Raw genomic sequence first — 23,458 nt, forward strand, 5'->3', positions numbered from 1 at the left:
CTGGTTTCTATATTCCATTATTAACTCAAAAGATCAGAGTATTAGAACAATGGCAGACTCCAAAGCTGGGCAGGAACAGAATAGATGGACCTGGGATATCTTGCTGTGCTATAAAGTAAGGGTACTGATAATGAAAGTATGTTAAGGGGATACCAGCGCCAATTTAAACAGGTTACCACTGGACAAATTTGAGGTAGATGGACAATTAGATTACAAGAGTTCATATAAATATCAATTAATCAATATGCACTGGTAATAGAAAGCTTCTTGAACAGTAGAAGATCAACTAGGAAATGCAGAAAGAATTAATATAACTAAAAATCATCATTTTAAAATATCTGACAATTAATTATGTAAGTACAATCAGTGGATACAATTAGTTGGTGGAATTTTGAGGAGAAATAGGATATTATCCAGGCTTAAAAGTCACTTATTAATTACAAATAGTAAAAATAGCAACTTTCAGTGGAGAAAATTGTCAAGTATGGCCTTAACACAAAGATCAAATTTAACTCTGATGGCAATGGGACTAATTGACAGAAAGTGTCTGTGATAGGAGGCAGCAAAGGAACTCTGCATCACTGCTGTTGTATCCCTGCTGAAAGAACAAGCTGGATCTAATCAGGAGAGAGCATTAAGTACATCTAAATTGAGAACAGTTCTGTTCTTCAACAGTTAATGTCAAGAAATACAAAGACAGAGTCAGGAAATGATTCAGACAAAGGAAGCATGAAAATGAAATGCAAAGCAGTGCCTTGTATTTTCTTTTGTATCAAGGACATGATTAGAACAACTTGCAAAATCTCAGTGAAGTATTATATTGTATACTACAATATCAATATGTTTTCGAATTTTCATAATTGTATTGTGATTATGTAGGAGTCCATAATTTTAGGAGCTCAACACTGAAATGTTTAGGGATAAAGGGGTGTCGTATCTGCAACTTTCTCTGAAATGTTCAGAAAAAAAATATGCATCCACATGTACCAAAGAGATACTGAGAGAGAAAGAATAAAGTAAATGACATCACATAAGAAGTTTGACAATATCTAAGAAGTCTTTGTAATATTCCTACAGTTTTTCTGTAAGACTAGAGAAGTCGAAGTTAAAAGTAAAAAATGTTCTCTCATAATTTTAAATTAAACACTTGCCTAGAAGTAAATAATTAAATAGATTTTGTTACTCAGTAAGAACATTGAAAGTTATATTTTATATATCTGATATAACAAGTAAAGTTCTTCAAACATAGTTGAGATGAAAAGTTCATTGAATAAAATATTAAAATTATGGTAGAAACTCCTTATAATACACACCCATTAAATGATACAACTACACATACATTTATTTATCAAACTAATAATCTGTATTTATTTTAGTAGCAAAAGTGAAAGCCAAAACAGTGTATACAAAACTTGGTATATTACATTTCAATTTGAAGTAGGATTTGTATAGAGAAAAATGGAAAAAGAAAAAATAAATATTTGATAGTGATATATTAACAGAACTTATTAAATTTTGTAAACCTTTTTGTCAGAAATTTACCAATTATTTTCTTATATATGACTTTTAAACAATTATTTCTAGATTAATATCCCCTATCCACAATAACAACCTGAATAGTTATATTTATATATGTGCTTACAATATCCTATATGTAAGAAAACAAAAACAGAATAAGAGAAAGAAAAGTAAATAATAACAATTCAAATGACAGTGAAGGTATCTATCATGATTGGCTAAGTTAAAAAAATTAAATTTATTAAAAATAACTTGGTAAATCATTCATATTATGTTGATTATAATACATATTTATATGTATCTATTCTATATTATGTATCTATATGTAAATGATACAGATATCAATACCTAGCTACCTATAAAGCAAGTTGTCTAGTGACCTTCCTTTTAATTTTGAACCCTGATGGATATATCTTTCAGGATTGGAAATGTTGGAAGCATTTGTTTCTTTAGGCATAAGCACATTTTCACAATATGATTTTATAAAAGATACTACTTTGAATGAAGCACACATAAGTACACGCAGACAAGTATGTAAAAATATAAATCTAGATCTATTGTTTAATTTGTTGACAGTGAATTCATTAATATAAAGGCCAAGTTATATTAAAATGTTGACTCTCAAGTTCTTTGCAGCCAAAAACAACCTCAAAACAATTCACATGTAACTCAATGCCATTAGTAATGCTATTTGTGACAATAGTAAAAATGTTGATCTTCCTTTGTGTGTTATGGCTTACCTTAACTTTTTCTTATAGGTACGTGAAATTAGTAAGCTTTCCCACAGATGAAGTTCGTGTACTACATTTAAATCTGAGGTGTTGGAATTTTGCAAAGACATTTTACTTACGGTCATTAATTGCTTCATTCATTAGGAATTGCTTTACACTAAAATTAGTATACCTTAGTAACAATAATTAATTACCACCGACAGTTCATTGTTATACTTGATGAATTAGATGCACTGACTGTGGTCTACTATATTAAATATAGATAAAAATTTTAGTCATTTATAATTCAGAAGAGGTGTTTGAAGCTATCGACTAAAAGTTTTGAAATTCTTTGAGTGACATTACATCTTATATGTTTTAATTATTTTTATGCAAAATATTCACACATATGTATGATTCAATTTAGTAGTTATTAACAGTGAGACTGAGCTTTGAAAATCTCATTAGCCCAAATGACAGTGGGCCTATTTTCCAATTTTAACATTGGTATGAACAAGTGAAAATAATGTTTCAAGATGCAGATTTAATACTATGGAGTTGAGACTATCTCCTATTGCATCCTTCCAGATATTATATTGTAAGAATATCTAAGTATGCAGGTATTTTAAATTTTACTTATGGAAATAATGATATGCCATCTAAATCATTGTTATTTGTAATTTCCCACTTAAAATATATTGTGAAAAATTATCTGGGCTAGGGGTTTGTGGATCAATAGTGATAAAGGCTAACTAAAGCAATGTCTTAGTGTCTTTGATTCACAATAATGTTTAAATGGTCAAGAGCACACACACACACATAACTTCACAAAAACTTATGGAGGTTTTCATTTCTGTCGTACTTTAGTTTTGTCCTCAGAGAGAACTGTGTTCCTCTTTCTATACTGAAGGTGTTCAGCCACAGGCTATATTTCCTTTTCTTCCCAAATATTCATTGAAGTTAGAAATTCTTAGTATATTTGGAGTTTAATGTTTATAGGTATTTTCAAATTTTATAAATGATGAAGTTTCAGGTTCTCATTTTTTTCATTGTTTGAAAAAGGGGTAGAAGAAGAATAAAAACTCCTTATTAAATTGGAAATTTTGTTTAAATTAACATTAATAATGTAAAGACAGAGCTATACTGAAAGTTATTGATCTGCTATGTGATATATTAATAAACAGTACACATAGTCAAAACAAATTGCACCAAAGTCTATATTCAAGGCTATTGCAATAGAGGAGAAAGCCCCGAATGCAGGCTGAAAGTCAGCTTTCCTGAAACAAAGGATGGGAGCGTTTTTAAGGTTGAGCTAACCAGTGGGAAAGCATTAGAGCATGTTAAGACTTAGGTTGACCAACAGGATATGTGAAGTACATCAAGTTCTTTCTCAGTCTTCAAATAATTTTCTCTGCTATTAGACTCTTTGCTAATGTTGCCATTGATATTAAACTCTCATCCTTCCAAGAGAGATTTGGATATAGAGACACTATCATCTTTGATGATCACATTAAAGGAAAGGATTCTAGGTCCTTCAGAAATAAAGTTTGGGGTTGTAAATAAGAAATAGTCTTTTTAAAGTTGTATTGAGCCCTCAAAAGTATTTGTAATGACATGTTCTAGAGAAAAGTCAGTAAAAGAAATGTGCACAGAACCCTCTTTTTCTCATTAATATGGACTACTTCCCTCAATTTTACTAAACTTTAGACACGAATCAGGGAGAATATGTCTGAAGTTTAGTAAGGCTGTGGAAATATTAAGTCGATCTTGGTCAATACGTGATTGAAGCATAACAATTTTACAAAAACATTCTATACACAGTTATCATAAAATCATTGTGGTAAAATTCAATGTTTGTTTTGAAATATCTAATTTTGTAAACTATTTTTATGATAAAATTGAATAAAAATAAACATCATTTATTGAGAAAGTATCCAATTCAGCTCTGCATAATGCAATTTGAAAAGCAAGAAGACAAGCTCTACTCTGACATTTTAGTATAGGGGTAAAGTTGTTAATTTAAAAATTCTAAATCAAAGAAGGAAATTATGAAAGAATAGTTATATTTTGTCAATTTGACATAAAATATCAAGCTCATATATGGATACATTATTATTTGTATATGCCTAAGTCAGTCAAAATAGATAAATTATTCTATCATAACAGCCCAAAAGGTTCTATAGCTCTAAAATTTAAGATTAACTCTTCACATTTTTTTTAAGAATTAGATAATGGTAGTCTTTTATTGTAATTGCCAGAATTTTCCCTGGACCTAGATATTCATAGTTTGTATTCATATGCATTTAACAAATCACCATGTATACAGGGTCTTTAAGGTAATTGAAAGCCCACACCATCTGTGGGCAAGGAGAGAGGGCGTGATTAAAAAGATGGTTGTTGTAACTGCCTACTGAGAGCTATTTCCTTTGGAAGCAGAAGATCTTCAAGGATTTAAAAGGGAAGAAACAAAAGAGAGCAAAACCCCATCCACACTGTCTATCTCTTTCCAATCTTCTACCTATTAATCCAATGGTTAAAACAACCAAAACTCAGAAATCTGTGGAAGCCATGAATGCTGTCCATGTGAGTCAGCCTCTAGGATCAGACCAGAGCAGTAATGGGTGAGAAATACATCTGGAGGTTGAAAAGAAAACATTTAATAGAACATCTTCTGTTAGGTGCCCAGAAAGAGCAATGGTAAGGATTTGACTGCATGGTATATCACTGAAGAATGTCAGGGGTGTTTTCACCCTTTGAAGAGGATATCTTTTTGGAGCTGTAACAAAAGTTTGTTATACAATCCTACCCTCCAAGCATATTCTCTACATCCTTAGAATACCTTCCTTACACTCTGGCCCTGTGTTCTATGAATGAGTTGCCCTGTAATTCAAACTCCTCTAATATCTTATTTGGGGTGATAAGGCACAAGCAAAAGTATGAATTGCCTTATTTTAGAAAACCAAAGATAAAAGATTCTACTTTTCTTCCTTTTGCATCTCTTACAATCTCTTGTGTATCCTGCTTCTGCTTCTTTGACCCAGATTTCCTAGATCTCTGTTATCCATGATTGTAAGAATCTCCACTGTTGACTAAACCTCTGTACACTTACGATTAGGGTAGTTATTTTCTCAATCTCTCTAATATTTCTAGAGTATTACTTTAAAAAAGAAAAAAAAACAATTCATAAACATACATATGGATCACTTTATCACTCAGATGGAACACTGCTCAGTAGCATATTATAATATTGAAATAGTAATATTTTATACAGTATATCATCTAATGGCAAATATTTGATGAGTCCAGGCATTATGAGGAAAAAAATGTCCTTCCATCTTCTGGTCATTGATTATGAGCTTGTAGATATTCCTAATGGTATTTGTCACATTATGATCACAAAATAGAAGCAATACTTTTTGTGACTTTTGTCTTATTCCTAGTGATATTGTGGAATTGTACAAGGAGAATGCATTGGCAAGTTTTCCTAGGACTGCAACCTCCCTTCTACCTTCCCAGCAGTGATGACATTACTTAAAATGACAGTAGCAGAGTTCTCAATCCACAGATGATTAACTTCAATTCTTTATGTCCTAGGTGAAGCATAACACCATGATGGAGGTAAGCATTTCAGAATATGGCATCAGGAAGCAGAGAGAACATGTGTGTTAAATGTTGACTGAGGCTCTAACCTGCGTCATTATCACTACTGGATCTAAGCTGATGGCTCTACTTGGAACTTGGTAAGAGAAGAAGGAAGAATAGACAATCCATGAATAGATCTTAAAGCATCTGCCTGAGTATTATTTCCACTCATTTCATTGAATGTGTAACTTCAAAGGGGACATACCACACAGCTTCTGAAACAATCCACATAGTCCAACACATGCACATTGGATATTAAATATCCTACAAGCTGCACTACAGACATATAGTAATATACTTCTTCTTCTCACTTTTCAAGTGGAGTGTAATAATGTGATTTTGACTTGTCCAAGGAAACTTCAGAAATACAATGTATTCTATTTCCTTGAGAAAACATTAGTTTTCATGTTGTCTTACTCCTGCTTTAAAATGAAGCCTCAATCAGTCTGAATTTCAAAGAAACTAAGAGAAAAACTTATAGCTAGCAAATACTGGGTATACAACACAAACATGGGATATACTCACGTTTTTATTAAGCAACTAGGATTTGAGTGCCATTTGTTACCATGGCATAAATCTAAGCCATCTACACTACTGTATATGTTTATGGTATAGCTCAAAAATATAGAAATATTTATTTAATTTTTGTTACTCTGGCAATTGACTATTCTTTCAGTAAATCTGATTCCTAGAGACTTTTAAATCTGTTACTCTTGCCTATAATTCTTTGTTCATCTATTTAGCTGCTTAAATACAACTGCAGAAGCAGCTAGTAGGGAAGGCAGCCAAGATTTATGTACAATAATATTTTCAAAGTTTCTCTTCAAGTTTGTTGAGATTTTTCAAAGATTAAGTTTCATCTAAGTCCTTCCTCCCCTAGAACTTATTTTGTCCACAGGCAAGTGGGTGAACCAGCCAACTGGTGATAAATAGAACATCATGTAGACTGTTGGTGTTTTCAGTGATGGTTTTCTGGCTGTGAGATTGGCATCTATTTCTGGATTTTTCTCAAAAATTTAATTCTAGGTCTTCAGGAGACTAAAATAGTTAAATAAAAAAAATTACATAATCTGTTTGCCTACATGGTGAGCTAAATGCTGTTGAAAATAACAACAAAACTCAGAAAAATAATATTTAAATATTTTTGAAAAGAAATAAAGGGTTACCAATTCAATAAAGAATTTGGAGCTAGTTATGAAAGAAAATAGAAATACAGAAAACGAAGCTCAGCTTTCAATTTTCCTTTTGTTTATTGCTGATTTTGGAATTACTATTCGGGACTAAGAAGTTGAGTAGAAGTTTCTTTATACTGTTTGTGATGATTGGGGAGCAGCAGGAATCCTCCAATTCTCCAGTCTCAGAGAAAGGAGAGTTAGAAGGCTCCTAGCTGAGAGCTTCATCTTACAAGTTATGGTAAAAGAAGAAAGCTGGGAAATTCCAATTTGTTTGAGATTCTAGAAATGTGACAGCATTGTAGAAAGTCTGTGTAATAAGCAGGCGAGCCCTTAAGGAGGGGAAAAAATATCTAATTTTGGCTGAAGCCAGTCTCTGGTAAAATACAGATTATGGTAATCTGGAATAGCTAGCTTCCTATGTAATTAATAAGTTAAACAATAAGTTAAATGACTATTTTTGAAAGAAACTAATATGATCCAGAACCTTAAATTTCTCCACAATTTTTACTTACAATGTCAGTCATTAAATCAAAACTTTAATAATGTTTGGCAGATGAGGCAAGGCACATGACATACAAAGAGAACAAAGAAAGAAACAAATGCACAGAAAGTCCAGATATACTAGAAATTGACTTTATTGCAAATTGGTTATATTAAAATTTATATATATATATATATATACACACACACATATAATGTATACATTATTTTGGAAGTATAAACTTTATATTAGACAGGCCAGATATCCTATGACTATATTAGAAATTGAGTTTAAAATAACTATGTTCAATATACTTGAGGACTTAATAGGTAATATAGTTAATTTAGTTAGATTACAGGAATAACTAAAAAAGATTACAGCAAAAAAGAGAAGGAATGGAGGCTGGGGCTGTAGCTCAGTACAACCCCAGAGTGCTTGCCTCACACGTGTGAGGCCATGGGTTTGATCCTCAGCACCACATAAAAATAAACAAATAAAAAAAAGGATACTGTGCCTACCTACAACTATTTTTTTTTTTTTACAAAACTAAAGGAATAGATCGCACACAGAAAATATTTATAGATTTTTTTTAAATAAAATATTTGCCATAGATATTGTTAACTCCATGCAGGATGAAGAAAAAAAGTTATATGTAGCAACATCATAGGTAAACTAGAAAAAACAAATTTTACAAACACATTATTAAATAATTCAGAGAAAAGAAGACACATTATCATCCAAAGGGCAAAAAATAATACAAACTAGGACTGGGGTTGTGGCTCAGAGGCAGAGTGCTTGCCTAGCATGTGTGAGGCACTGGGTCAGATTCTCAGCACTGCAAACAGATAAATGAAATAAAGGTCCATTGACAACTAATTTTTTTTTTAAATAATACAAGCTAAATGAAAAAAAAATATTAATCTAGTACATATATACACCAAAAAATAGTACCTTCACTAGGGTAAGCACGCTAGCATCTCATGACTGTTCAGTATTGCGCTTGAGATCACAATCAGAGCAACAACAAAAGTACCTTAAAAATGTTAAAGATTTGAGCTTGAAATCTCCTCAGGATGTGCTACAGTGACACATGCTTGTAATCTCAGCTATTCAGGAAGCTGAGGCAGGATTGCAAGTTTGAGACTAGCCTTGACAACTTAGATCATTTCTCTAAATAAATAAATAGAATGTGAGGAGTAGCTCATTGTGGTAGAGTGCTTAACTAGCATGTGCAAAATCTTGAGTTCAATTTTCACTGCTGAAAAAAAAAGTTCTAAAGATTTGAAATAAATAATAAACCTGGCATTTTCTGCAAACCAACCGACTTTTTTTTTTTTTGGTCAAAATCCCCAATAAATCTATGGGGAATTCAATAAAATCACTGAATACAAAGTTCACATTAAAAAAAAGTAATATTTGTATATTCTAGACAAAACAAAACGTAAAATGGCAAAACTTCAAATGTTAGCATATCTTCAAAGTTACCAAATATAAAGGAATAAATGCAAAGTGCAACACTAAAGAACACTTTAAAAATATTTAAAATGTAAAAAATATCTCAATTGAAGAAATAAACTGCTTTAAATTTAAAAATAAACTATGTAAAGATGAACAATTTTAAGTCATTATACAGATTCAGTGAAATTTCACTTGAAATCCTATCAAGTATGTTCAAGAATATTCTAAGAACAAATGGAAATGTAAAGAGCCCACTATAGGAAGAACAATTTTGACCAAAAATAACTGGACAATATGTTCTACTGTTTATCAAGATTGTTACACAATTATAATGACTAAGGCATTGTAGTTTTCAATGCAGATCAAAATAGTGTTCAAGAGCAAATCATACATGTATGGACAATGAGTTACAAGAAAGATGTCACTTTAGAGTAGGGTTGTCAGTCCTTTCAATGAATAGTGCTTTGCTGATTTTATCAATGGGAATATAGAACAATTATCCTATATTGAAAGAGACCTATAAAGCAACAAGCTGAAGCACAAATGGAGGTCTTTAAACACATATGATAAGGAAGAGAGTGATACCTGGAAAATGTAAATAACTTATATAACTCAATAAGAAAATTAGGGATAATCCAATAGAAAATGGGTAAAAAGATTTAGATATAAATTTAATAAACGAGGAGGATATTTGAATAGTTAATTAATGTGCAAAAATGTGTTCAATTTTAAATACAATTATATTGAGATACTACTTATTAAAATGACTATTTTTTTTAAAGGCAACATCAGTGATCTGCAAAGATGTGGATCAACTTCATTTTCAAATGCTACTGGTGAAATGGCAAATAAATGCAAATGCGTTGTGAAACTTTTTGGCTTTATTTTTATTTATGATTAACTATAACCCTGTATAGATAATCCCAATTGTGAACCCAACAGAAGCAGAGCCATTTACATACCAAAATGAATGTTCACTGAAGTATCATAATAGTCAAAATGTGGGGAAAACCCAAATTTCCATTGCATATAGAATAGATTAATAAATTACTTCATAATTAGTAGTATATTATTGAGTAATACAAACAAGCTATAGACATGCTCGAATATCACATACTTGATTAAATAATACAAATATGTCAACCTGAAATGCATTAAACAAAAATTCATTGGGGTTTGATTTCTATAATGTTTCTATAAATAAGAAGAAAAAATTAAGGTTAGAAATTATGGTGTAAATTTATGGTGTAAATGTCAGCCTTTAGTTGAACCAATATATTTTAACTACTTTGCCCATCTCCCTCTCAGTTCCCAAGAAGCAAAGTGAAATTTAAATAATACCATGTTATTAGGATCAAATGTCAATACATGTAAAACTACTATTCTATCATTAGAATACAATTGATTCCAACTAAATGCAACTGAGTTACATTAAGTTCAGTCCTAATACAACTTCAGCCTCTTATTTTATCACTTTAAATATAATTTTTAATTTCTGTATCTACTTTTTATTATATGATCTTATTTGATATTTTCATTTATTTCCATCTTTTTCAAACATTTAGTTAGTGAATTCATAGAGAGTAAAATAATATTTTTTACAAACCTGGTTTATAATAAAAAGAAATTTTATTAATATGAAATTTCATGTTCTCCCAATAATCTATGACATTTGAATTTTTGTTTCATAATACATTCTTGATTTAATGTTAATACTATGAAAATTTCCCCCAAGTCTTTAAATAAAATTGATTTTGAAAAGATGAACTTTATTTATTTAATAATGTCCCACAATTCTAGATCAATAAACTTTAGTGATTTTAGAAGTGTAAATTTACTTCAAATTCCATTAATGATGATAATAGCTATTTCTTTAAGATACTTCTTATATTAGAGTGATATATTATTTCTAGTTTACCAAGAATATTAATGATGAGTGAATATTTTTTTTTCATACCAGGGATTGAACACCAAGGCACATAACCACTAAGCAATCCACAGTCCTTTTTTGTATTTTATTTAAAGACAGGGTCTCATTGAGTCCTTAAGTCCTCCCTAAGTTGCTGAGGCTGGTTTTGAACTCATGACTTTCCTGCCTCAATCTCCTGATTCACTGGGATTACAGGGGTCCACCACAGCTATGGGCATCAATGAATGTTAATTTTAGCCCATTTTTTTTTGTTATCAGGTAAGCTGGCCATATATGTTTGTCTTTTGAAAAAGTACAATTTATCTTATAAATAAATGTTCGTAAGAATTTTACATTTATAGTATAAATCATGACCTGGGTCATGAAACTAGGCCTAATGGTTTCCAAAATGTTATACTATCTTAATTTTTATTGTTAAATGGAATAGAATAATTTGAAATTTCATTTATGATTCATTCTCAACTATGTCCATTTTTCCACTTATCACTGGGCTGTGGAATAATAAATAATTTTAAAAATATATAGGTGCTTTTGTATTTGATAAATAAAATTGCTATTGTAATTATAAAAATAATTGCTTTTATTTCCTTAGTGTCTTCATGATATCACATTAACCCTCTCCCTGCCTCCCACTCACAGCCTTTGTCTTTCCCCCTCTCTCTCGCAATGCTTAATTTGAATTGTGAGCTTTGAGTTTGAGAGCTTTTGCCTAATTGTGAGAAGAGAATCATTTTTCTTATATTATTTAAAGTTACAAATATTTTCAGGATTCTAAAAATATTAAGAAATATTTATGACTAACAATAACTGATTTGACTGGCTAATAAATAAAAGAATTTAAAGGGTTTTTAAAATAAACATGATTTTCCTTGGCTATGCTTTTCATTTCCAGTTTCTGCTTTCACATTATACTAATATAGAAGATAGATTTTTGTTTTGCTGGAAATTAAATACTTAGAATTTTTACATTTGCTTTCATCTCTATTACTCAAAAATTTATTTTCTATACATTATACATGTAAAAAAGAAGATGAATAATAGCCATGGTTGTAGTTAAAAGAAGTTGAGAAATAAATGAAAAAAAATTATGAGACATCATTCACTCAATAGCAGTTTTAATTCAAAATTAGGAGTCTGATATCTTAAAATGACTTTTTAAAAAAGTCTGCCACATAATATATTCTTTTCAAATAGCACCACAAAATATTTGAGACAGCAGAGACTATCAAAGGTCACTGAGTTCAGTTTCTACAATGCTATATAGTGTAGCAATATCCAAAGCATATTATCATCTTCTCTTCATCTGGAGGTTTCCTAGGACAGGTAGCTTATGATTATCTCAGAACACATCCCATTTAGGGCAGAAATAATAATGAGTAAATTTCTTCTTAATCTAAGACATCATGCACTGTACCCTGATTCTATCCACCTGTTTATTGCTTTTCCAGAATGCCAGTTTGTAAAATTTTATTTAAATATTTAATATCATTTCCAAAGCATTTTTGCCTTTAATTTCTTAAAAATGCTCTCATTTGAAATGGCTTCTAGACCATCAATATCTTGATCATCCATCTGAAAACACTTTTTGCACTTGTCAATATCCCTCTAAAATGAGATACTCAGAACTGAAAAATGATACTCCAGATTATGTATGATTAATGTGCAAAACAGTAGAACTATTTCCTTTTTCATTTTCAGCATCATATTTCTATTAATAAAACCTAATAATGCATTAGCTGTCTTTTGACAGCAATGTCACAGTGTTGACTTTCATTGAAATCATGGTTATTAAAACTTCTATCTGGTTTGCATATGAAAAGTGGTTAAATCAGATGCTGGCAGACATTTTAAGCATGAATGTAAGACTAATGTGAGAATTTCTTAGCAGCATCTCAGACACCCAACTCTTAGTAATCCTGAACACATTAAAAATGAAAAGAGGAGAGACAGTAACTCAAAGGTGATTATACATACCTCACTCATCCTTCTTTGACATCACAGGAAGAAAAGTATATGCAGATTTCTGGACAAGGTAATCGTAGAAGCATATTTTCTTACTTTTTTTTGGACAGTATTATCATCATTGATCCTTTTATGTTAGGTTTACATTTAACATACCTTAATTTTTATATTAAGAATTTTTTTTGTAGAGAACCTTATATCCACTCATAATTTCTAGTCTTTTAATTGTTATATTTAGTTATGCAATGAAGACCGACCACCTTAAAATTATCTTCTATTTTTCATTTCTTCATTTCCTTTTTTGATCTTTTTGTTATCTACTTTTAATTAAGAGGGTTTTTTTCTCCTCAAAGGTATAGACAGGGGTTTATTTAGGAAATTAGATACATATTCAAGGGAGAATGGGGGCAATCTCAAGAGAGAGAGACACCTTTGGGGTAAAGCAAGGATTATGCATTCAAAGAAGAATGTGAACCACCCCAGAGGGAGAGGCAGCCTAATTAAAAGTTTAATCCATTTCAATCTCCTTTCTTAGAATGCCATTCATGCTAATTTTTATTTTTTGTCTTTGCTTGAGTGTACAATATGAATTTGAAATGTTTTAGACTGCCTTTGCACCCACTGCAAGTTTTGCATACAGCACTGGTACCTTATAAAAAAAGCATTCCCAGCCTCTCCTATCCCTTGTTACATTGCCATCATTTATTTTCACTTATCCATATCGAACAACTGCCCAGTGCATTACTCTTATTATTTATTTAAACAATTAGATTGTACACACATTTAAAATAAGAAAAGTAAAAAAAAAAAGTCTATATTTAAACTTCCTACTTCTTCAGTATAATTTCTTTGCTTATTATATGTGAATTTTTCTTTTTTGAATAAATTATCTTCTCCTGAAGTACTTTTACTTGGTATAGAATTTGGGGGTGGGGGGCTTGTTTTAACACTTTTAATGTTTCACTTTTCTGTATACTTGCTTTTGACCTTTCCGAAGAGAAATCTGATATAATTCTTACCTGGTTCCTCTCTACTGCTTTATTTTATCCTGGTTTAAGATTTTCTCTTTGGATTTTTTTTTTTTTACAGTTTGAATGTGATATGCCTAGAGAGTGTGTGTAGTGTTCTGTATTGATCCTGAGCCCTCTCTTCTATATTGAAGCTTGTGAAGCACCTGAAGTACACATATACTATTATCTCAAATTCCAGGGAAATGATAAAAGTAGTAAACCTACAATATCTCATGTGCTAGGAACTGGTATAGATAGATGTTGATTTCCATATCATATAGAAACTCACTCGTACACAAAATTGCCTCTTTATATACTTGCAATAATTCTAGTATTCCTATTTCACAAATGTAGACATTGGGGCCTAGAAGGTTTTAACTTACCCCTAATCCACACAACAAAGGCAGAATTCAAATTGAGACAGTTAAGTTTTAGAATTTGTGCTGTGTAGACACTGAATGCACACAGTCATGTAACTGAATACACACATAGCTTTATTACTTTTCACCAGAAGTAGAAACAGTGACTGAGTTACATCCACAGGCCAGTACTGCTGAGAAATTTCTGCCACAATTGGTACAGTTGACATTAGATTAAAAGCACAGATAATGGGTTAATACACAACACCCCTCTGTGGAAAAGAAGGATAACTGCAAAGTTGAGGGAAGAGACTCCAGTAGCAATGAGCTAACACCTCTTAATTCTGAGGGTTAAGTTTAAGCTGCAGAGTCCTTTGGAGATACACAGTTCTTCTGATCTCAGGAAACTGGTAAGATTTAGAAACTATCAGAGGTTTATGAATCCCAGGTATTAATCTTCCACTAAAGGTCATAGTGAGCAGAGAGCAGATCTTACTAAGTCTTTCTTTCTTAGTGATCTGTCACATCAAACCTAGAAAAGACACTTTTGTGTCTGTCTCAACTTCCTTCTCACTTCTTGCAATCTTCTTCTGTGTCTCAATAATAACAAAACAAAATTACCATAAATCTTATTTTTCCATTTATTCTACTCACTAAATTTGATGTATTCAAGTTACACAAAATTTCTATTTATAAATTGCCTATGAGACAAAATTAGATAAGAACAGCTTACCTTATACGAAGAGCTGCTGTCAGTAAAGTCACTGATTTCTTGAGAAAATAATAACCCTTCACAGAAGGCAAGCTTTCTGAGTCAAAAACATGTTTCTGAAATATAATTATTGCAAATAAATAACATTTTAAAAAGCATTCCATGCATATTCTTAAGATATTTCCTGACAAAATAAAAATGTGAACTTGTATTTCTAAAGCCCACGTGAATAATCAAGTGAATTTAATAAAAATTATGTATTCCGACAAAAAGCCAGAGAACATCATCTGAATGTTGACATTTCAAGAAAGTGGATATAAATGAAATCAGAGTTAGAGGTGGAACAATTAGCTTACAATACTAAGGAACTTGCCTGAAAACGAGTTCAAGGGTAAGATGTGTGCATACACTAATGGTTGTTCATAGTGTATCTGAAAGTTAAGTGCTGACCCAAGTGATACAAACAGATGCAAAATGTAGGTTGCAAAATCTAGGCTTCACTCCAACTCCTGTGAGTTGTCAGGAGAGCATTATCCTAGAGAGATGTCTGCCCATAATATCTTTTTTCAAATTCTGATAAAGATGTTTCTTTGCTAATCATTAAAATAATTAGATGAGCTCATGTTTTACAAAATAGAGTGAGAGGAGATTGATATTAAGGCAGGCAGGGAGTGAGATGTACTTATTCCATCTTTGCAAACTATTGCATCTGGAGTTTTATCAATTTTTTTAAGGACTCCATCTTGGGTAGATTCTGATCTTTATTATCATTTTTTATATTTAATTAAAATTTTATTTTGAGATAATACATTTACAGTCATCTATAAGAAACGACAGAAAGATCCTGTATATGCTTTATCCTGTTTCCCCAGATATATCTGTCAGATAGGATATCAATATTAACATAGGGAGAATATAATGTTCCATCATCATAAGGATCCTTTGTGTTGCCTTCATACCAAGTATACCTCATCCCTGGCCCCTGAAAATCATTAGTCTCATCTCCATTTCTCCAACATCTCATGTCAAGAATGTTCTTTACACAATAATGCCATGGTAGGAATGTACTACAGTTTGTTTAACCCTTCACCCATTGAGGGATATTTCATTGTTTCCAATTTAGAGTATTAAAATAGAGCTGCTATGAACAATCTATTAGTGTACAATTTTCTATGCAAATATGAATTCCCACAAGTATAATTTCTGGGTTGTGCATGATTTTACAAGAATGTTTATTTTTTTAACATTTAGCATCCTTTTAAAATTTTGTTTGTTATTTTTAGATAAACAATGCATTTTAGATGAATAATACATACATGGAGTATAACTTATTTTAATTAGTATCCCATTCTTGTGGTTGTACATGACGTGGAGTTTCATGGTGGTGTATTCATATATAAACATAGGAAAGTTATGTCTGATTTATTCCACTGTTTTTCCTATTCTCACCCCCTCCCTTCCCTTTAATTCTCTTTGTCTAATCCAGTGAACTTCAATTCTTCCCTGCCCCTTATATAGCATCCACATAACAGAGAGAACATTTGGCTCTTGTTTTTTTGGAAATGGCTTATTTCACTTTTCATAATAGTCTCCAGATCCATCCACTGACATCTATTATTCATAGCGCCTACAGGTTGCACACACTATGCACAACACTCTGAGAAAACATTTGGCCTTCCCAATGGATGCTTTATTTGAGGGCAATTAAAGAGGGAAAATGGCATTATTCATTCTGGGCTCCTTTTGCAATCTTAGAAGACAATATACTTTGGAAGTGTTCTCCCTGTTTATATGTCCTATCTTAGTATAGACTACAAATCCCATGATCATATGGAGAATTATCAGAGTTTTCTCTTCCTTTATTTTTGATTACAAAAGATTAGACTTTCCAACAAAATCACATCATTTCAGTATTTATGTCAATCATAGATCCTTTCTAACAGAGGGAGTTGCTGATTCAAGGGTTAAAAGAGCAGTTCTAATATGTGAGGTTCTAATAAGCATCTTTCTCTTGAAAGAACTTACCAAGGAAGTGGAGAAGCTTTTCTAAAGTTCACATTTTCTTTGTAATTTGAATGGGACATTGAATATATGAAAATAGAGAATTTATGGAAACATATTGAGAAAAGAAAAAGAATCATAAAGATGAAAAACATGACTTTTATCTGTTGCACGCCTGTAATCCTAGTGGCTCAGGAGGCTGAGTCAGGAGCATTGTAAGTTCAAAGCCACCGTCAGCAACTTAGAGAGTCCCTAAGCAACTCAGTGAGACCCTGTCTCTAAATAAGACACCCAAAATGGCTGAGCATGTGCCTCATTGGTTAAGCACTCTTGGGTTCAATTCTTAGTTAAAAAAGAAAAGAAAAAGACGAACGACAAAATTGATTTAATCAATAATGAAAAATAATATTTTAAAAGTACATTATCAGATTTTTTTTGTTTTGCTGTGAAGATTGCATGACATACCTAGTCTAATACATGTATTCAAATACCTGGTAATAATCAATTTTTACCAAATTGTACACCATCTTATTATAATTATGATAATCATTGTTATTATGTGAATATCAACTTTTACCCACATCCACAGAAAAGGAGAAAATGTCCACAACACTTCCATCAGAAAAAGACTTATCTTCACATTATATGAAGAATACAGTAAGACAGAGCCTTACACAAACAATTGTCAAATAATGATGAATGAACAGTGCTTACATTATAAAATATGTTGAAGACTGTTAGCCATCAGAGAAACAAAAATCAATATGAGAAACACAGAACACCATGAACTCAAGAATAGCTGCAACTAAAAAGTCTGAAAACATGTCCATGAGGATCTGGTATCATCTCACGTCAATGGTGAAAGGATAAAATAGTGCATGGCCTTGGAAACAGCTTTTGCAATTATTATAAAATTAAACATAGGTCTTCTGCATGCCCATGTAATTCTATTCCTAAATACTTTTCTTAGAGAGGTGGATATATACTTTATGGAAGACTATTAGTATTTTAAAAACATGTTAATAGTAACTTCATTTACTCTAGCATAAACTGAAAGCAACCCAGATTTCAATCACTCATAGTTGACTATATTTTAATATATTTGAAAAATATAGTATTTAAATAAAATGGAAGAAACACACAACATGAATGAATTTCAAAAACATACGAGGAAGAAATTAAAGGTGTGTACTACATGGTTCTGTTTTTATGAAGTTCTAGAAAATATTAATAGTTTCTAAGTAGGAAGGGGAAGGAAGAAACTTTGTGGGGTAACCAAAATATTTTTCTCTTGAAAACAATATTGTTTATAAATATGATTTTATTTATAATACTTAATGGGTTGTAAGTGTAAGTGTTATACCTACCATTGTATGGAAATATAACCTAAAAACTGAAAAACCTCAAAAGACCTGCAAACAAATAGTGAACGTTGAGTAGGTTTCCTTTTGTAGTAACATCCTTTTTTTTTGTTGTTGTTCCAGGAATTGAACTCAGGGGCACTATTTCCCAGCCCTATCTTTTGTATTTTATTTAGAGACAGGGTCTCACTGAGTTGCTTAGTGCCTTGTCATTGCTGAGGCTGGCTTTGAACTCGCAATCCTCCTGCTTCAGCTCCTGGAGCCACTGAGATTACAGGCACGTGCCACTGCACCCAGCTCTAGTAACATCTTTAAAAATTCTGAAAAAAAAAAAAAAAATTCTGAAAGTGCTGGGCCTCCTTGGCACATGCCTGTAATCCCAGCAGCTCAGGCGGCTGAGGCAGAAGAATCAAGAGTTCAAAGCCAGCCTCAGCAAAAGGGAGGTACTAAGCAACTCACTGAGACCCTTGTCTAAATAAAATACAAAAAATAGTGTTGGGGAAGTGGCTCAGTGGTTGAGTGCCCCTGAGTTCAATCCCTGGTGCTTCCCCCCACCAAAAAAAAAAAAAATTCTGAATCTGTTTTTTTTTTTTATGTAGTATTATTAGCTTGAGCAAACAAATTTATTGACAATTACAGGTGAAAGATTTCTTATAGTTGGAACAATTACAGATATTGAAAACCAGAAGAATACAATGTTCCCTGTGGTGTTTGGAATCAGAATTTATGTGTCAGTATGAAATCATAGTTTTAATGTATGCTATCTCTGCTATCTTTTTGTTATATCCTAGCTCTGTCTGCTGAAAGGATTTAAAAACACTGATACACAAGTATCATTAAAATCACTTAGCCTTTGCTTACTGAATACCGCATTTCACTAAAACGAACCAGGTTTCCTTGGAGAAACAGAGGATTTCAGAGGTAGGAGACATACTGTACAATGAGCTTGGAGTAATGTTTTATATTGCAGAGAAAGAAAGTCCTCTTAGTCTTCTTAGGCTGCTTTAGCCAAATACCATAGAATTGGTGGCTTAAAGAATAGATATTTGTTTCCTATGCCTGTAGAGGCTGAGATGTTCAAGATCAAAGTGTTGGTCAATTTGGTTCCCAGTGACAGCATTCTTCCTTCTCTCTTATCTCTATCCTCAGATAATGGAGAGAGAACTCTTGTCCCCCCTCCTTTTCTTGTTAAGGATACTAATCTCATCATGAGAGCCTCACACTCATGATCTCATCTAAACTGATCATCTGTCAAAGGTCCTCACTTATAAATGCTCTCCATTGGGAATTAGAGATCCAACAAATAAATTTGGGGAATACAACTCTTCAGTTTATAACATGATTTCAAAATGGTGTAGAAATATCAAAAGGATATAAATATTACTGTTATCATTTAGTTATGAGGTATCCCCCAAAATCTTATATGTGATACAATGCAAGAAATTTTAGAGGTGAAATGATTGGATTGTGAGAGCCTTAACCTGATCAGCATGTTAGTCCTCTGATAGGAATTAACTGGATGGTAATTGAAAGCATGTATGGTATGGCTGGAAGAGGTAGATCCTTGGCGTTGTGCCTTTGAAGTACATATTTTGTCCCTGGTGAGGCTCTCTCTCTCTCTGTTTCCTAGGTGCCATGTACCTTGCCACTTCCCTCCTCCACAAACTTCCACCATGAGGTTTTGCTTCATCTCAGACCTGGAGGAATGAAGTCAACCATCCATGAACTGAGACCTCTGAAACTGTGGGCCCCAAATAAATTTTTCTTTCTTACTATGGTTCTTGTAAAATTCTTTGGACACTGTGGTGAAAAAAAAAAGAAAAAAAAGAAAGAAAAACTGACTAAAATATAAATTCGTACCTAGAAGTAGGGTCATTGCTGTGACTAACCTGACCATCTGATTTAGAAGTTCTTGGTACTTTATGGAATTTGTGGTAGTAGTTTTGAAAAAGTTTAAAGATGCAAGCTAGAAAAGCTTTAGAATATTGAAAGAAGAACTTAATGGGTGTCTCTGGTAGGAGCTCAAAAGACAAAAGTGCCTAAAGGACTATGAACAATAAAGATGGGGCTCATAGGTTTCAGAGGAAAAAGAGGACTTATTTGGAAATTGAGCTGGAGGTCATTTGTGTTATGTTCTGCTTGAGAAATTGTCTACGTTTTTTCCATGTCCTGAGACATACCGTGAGACTGAATTTAAGGTCATGAACTTCTTTATCTGGTAGGAAACATTTCTAGGGAGCATAGCATTCAGGTAGTGGCATGGATATTGCTGGCTACATTTCACCAAGTTTGTTGTGGTAATCAGGAACAGAAAGATTTAAAAACCTTCAAGTTTGGCCAGAAAACTGTAAGTAAACTTGAGGCTAAGGGAGATTAGCAGGTAAAGAGAATACAGGCTCTAAAGAGATACTGCTAAATATATTACTCAAAATAATAGAAAAAAATGGTTCGAGGGCACCTCAGGAATTGGTAAAATGACACCCATCTCAGGATTAAGAATTTAAAAGTATAAATTCCTTTCAGAAAAAGCCCTGGATATACCTACTGATACAGGGGCACCCAGGAACTTGTTTTACCATGCTCCTCCACTCAAGTACCCAGTAGCTACTGTAGCAGGGTCTCTGGAAACTTGAATACTGCTCCAGATGGTGAAAGACCATGGTAACAGACCTCAATGGCAATTTTGACTACTGGTTCTACCAGAGTGCATGATATTGGAATTAGGGGATTAGGGGATCATAGAGGCTTCTATGGAGATTTCAAAGGAAAGTGTGGAAGGTGAGAAAAGTGTCTCAGGTTTGGAATCCCCTGTGGGCTGCCCCAGAGAGGGCAAATGCATGGAGATATGAGAAAGAAGCTGATGCTCCAGTGGAAACACTGGAGGTTAAAAAAAAATGCCAGTTCTATGGAATATCTGACAAGGAAAGCTTCAGGAAATGAGCATAGATAAGCCAATAGAGAGGCCATGTGAGCTGCAACCAGCAAAAAACATAGAAGCAAAGCTCCACAAGCCCTTTGGAGAGAACATCAGGATGCTAGGTGCTCCAGATTCTAGAAATGGAACTATAGGTCTTCTTTGCCCATCTGGATTTCAATCTTGCTTGGTCCCATTCCTTATTCCTATGGGATATAGGAATGCAAGTGAAATGTAAGTGTTTACTCTGTGCCTTTATATATTTAATATATATAACTTGCTTTTGATTTTTACAGGGATTCATGCTTAGAGTTTGCTTTGAATCTTGCTGGAGACTTTAAACTTGGACTTTTGGGTGATCCTGGAACTGTTAAGATTATGCGGACTCTTGGAAATGGAATAAAGTTATTTTACATTATAAAAAGGGCATATGCTTTTGAGGACCAGGTGTGAAATGTTATGGTTTAGATATAAGCTGTTTACCAAAAGCTCATATGTGATAGAGTGCAAGAAAATTTAGAGGTGAAATGATTGAGTTATGAGAACCTTAACCTAGTCAGTGTGTTAATCCCCTGCTAAAAATTAAGTGGGTAGTAACTGTAGGCAGGTAGGGTATAGGTAGAGGAGGTTGACTCCTGGGATTGCGCCTTTGGGGTATATATATATTTGTCACTGGTGAGAAGCTTCCTCAATCTTCCCCTCCCCACTGTGCCCCTGTCTGTCTGTCTGTCTTTCTCTCTCTCCTCCTCCTCTCACCCTCTCTCTTCTTCCTGTTCTCTTTCCATGTTCCTGATTGTTCTCCTTCACCACACATTTCAGCCATGATGGTTTGCCTCATCTCCGGCCCTGAGGAATGAAGTCAGCCATCAGTGGACTAGAGACCTTTGAAACTCTGAACCCCAGATAAACTTCTGCTTTTTAAGATTGTTCTTGTTGGGTCTTTTGGTCACAATATTAAAAAAGAAAACTGAAAAAGTTGCCATTAATAGACTTACTTTGCCCAAATTTGGGACAGTTAATCATCAAAGTAAATAATTCTACTAACAAATTATAACCCAGAGTAGGAAATGGGGATTCATAATATAAACAAATGCAAGAATAAGCAAGTAAATTATTTAGAAAAAACCCTTATCCTTAATATGATTATTAACTGCTAACTATGAAGTTAGAAAAACCGGTAAAAGATGATGAAAGAAATGTGAGAGTTTAATACAATTGAAATAGCTTATTTATGTATTTTCAAAATTTCACTAAACAAATTACTTATTTTTTTTTTAAAGAAACAGTAAAATTGTGTAAGCAACCTGGCAGTATCCATCATAAGCAATTGATCAAAGTAGGCATGACCATCACAGTGGGACAAACTGACACAATGTGTCTCTATATTGAAATGGTTTTTATGGCATTTTTGCCAAAATGCATACCCTAAATCAAATAATGAAAAAATATTGAATAAATCAACTTGACAGTGCAGAGCAATTATCTTACATTTTTCAAAATTTCAAGGTCAAAGACAAAAAATAATGGAGACAATCTAGATTAAAAGAAACTAAAATGATGTAATGAATAAAATTAATTTTGGACTCTTGGATTGCATCTTGGGATAAACAGAAAAGCTGTAAATAATTTTTGAGACAATTGATGCACTCCAAATACTGACTAGAATATGGATAATTTTATTATGTCAAATCTCTGAATTAGATAACTATACTTTTGCTATCTAAGCAAATTTCCAGGTTATTTAAAAATACATGCTAAAATACGTAGATTCAAAATGGCACAGTGACTCCAAATTAATCTCTTAACATTCAGAGAAATGCTAGGCATGGTGGTACCCACCTGTAATCCCAGTGGCTTGGGAGGCTGAGGCAGGAAGATCACATGTTCAAAGCCAACACCAGTAATAGTGGGGTCATAAGCAACTTAGTGAGACCCTGTCTCTAAATGAAATACAAAATGGGGCTGGGGATGTGGCTTAATGGTGGAGTGCCTCTGAGTTCAATCCCTGGTACCCTCCCCACCAAAAAGGTAGAAAACTCTTTATACCATTCTGTGTATCTGTGTTGTTCTTACAGCAGTTGAAGACTGAAGTAGAAGCTCACTCAGTAGGTTGACTAGATCCTCAAGAATATTAACCAAAGGTTACAAATCTGCATAATAATAGAAAGTTATTTACAAAAACAATACAATGAAAGTATATCTTTTGAGTAACATGTGTATGTTTG

Source organism: Marmota flaviventris, chromosome 2 (assembly GCF_047511675.1).
Source record: "Marmota flaviventris isolate mMarFla1 chromosome 2, mMarFla1.hap1, whole genome shotgun sequence".
Taxonomy (NCBI): Eukaryota; Metazoa; Chordata; class Mammalia; order Rodentia; family Sciuridae; genus Marmota; species Marmota flaviventris.